This window comes from Mus caroli, unplaced genomic scaffold, assembly GCF_978045245.1.
Source record: "Mus caroli unplaced genomic scaffold, Mus_caroli_1 scaffold_16, whole genome shotgun sequence".
NCBI classification, from domain to species: Eukaryota; Metazoa; Chordata; class Mammalia; order Rodentia; family Muridae; genus Mus; species Mus caroli.
The window spans coordinates 50141072-50142393 of NW_028227271.1; positions in this window are offsets into that span (position 1 = coordinate 50141072).

A 1322-nucleotide genomic window follows, 5' to 3' on the forward strand; every position below is an offset into this window, starting at 1 on the left:
GGCTGAGTCTTCCCACATCTATATATTAAGGCAATGCCCTACAGACAGACAGACCCACAGGCCAATTCTATGTAGATAATCAATCTCTCATTGCAGCTGCCTTTCCAAGTGATTCTAGGTTTTGTCACTACTGCACCCTGACATCACGTTACATTTTGAGAAAAATGCTTTCAGCTAATATCCCAGACAACTATTCCTGAACAGAAATAATAGCTCTGCCACTTACACAGGGCTTGAAAGTTAACATTTAGCTTTATTTGGATGTTAAGTGTTGTTATCACACTGTTGTCGCAGTAGAAACTAAAACACGGGAGACTAGTATAGAATTATGCAGCTCTTTCTTCCTCCGTGGTGTCGTGATGGAGTAAACTACTTTGAACTCATGATAGCATGAGATCCACCGGACTGTGAAGAGGTGGACAGAAGAATTTGCCCTACCCAGGAGACATCTCACTAACCCTGCTCCTGATAGGGAAGCCAGTTCTACAAGGAGTAATCACGCTGTGAGCATCACATTATATGCAGGTTTGACTGACCACCTACAGCTGACTTGAGAGTTGCCTATGGCATCTTGGAATGAGAATTCAATTTGGAAACAGTGACTTCTAACCAGTGAGAGAGCTGATGGGTGGGAGAAGAACCTTGTTTTGCAAATCTTTAAACGTGCCAACAGCAGAGGGCAGTGAAGAGGCGACTTAATGGGTGAAGAGGCATTAGACTAGAAGCTTAGTGGTTAGGACTCTCAGGAGCCAACAATCCTTTATGAAGGAGGATGGTGGGAAGGGAAGAGATGCTTGTAAGGTTTTTCTACTCCAGGTACAAAGAATTTATTCTTCTGGTTCTCCCTAGCTTCTGACAACCCAGGCAAATATGAGTTGGACAAATAAATTCTTCAACTGGCCCAGGACACTTTGCATGTTAACGACTACAAACTCTCAGTCGTGTTGAGGACAGTGCCATCCCTACGCGAGAGGGATTATTTGGCGGAGCTACAGAATCTTTGGGAAGGAGTTTAGATAATAGGCCAAACGAAAACCTCAGCCTTATCCCAGAAAGGGTACAGTGACTGCGACCTGTGGCAATAGGCTGCTGAAGTTGAAGCCTGGGCTAGAGGAGCCAGAGCCTGGAGGCTGCCCAGCGGCTCCCCCAAGTGTACCCAGGCTCTCACCACAGGTCACAGCTGCCCTGAGGCTAGCCGCTGGCAGAAAAAGCCTCGGAACCCCCAGAGGCAGCGGGACAGCTGCTGCCTTGTTCTTCATCTCAGCGGTGGCTTTCTCCCTCTTTTCTTCTTCCTTCCCCCCTTTCTCCCCCTGCAGAAATCA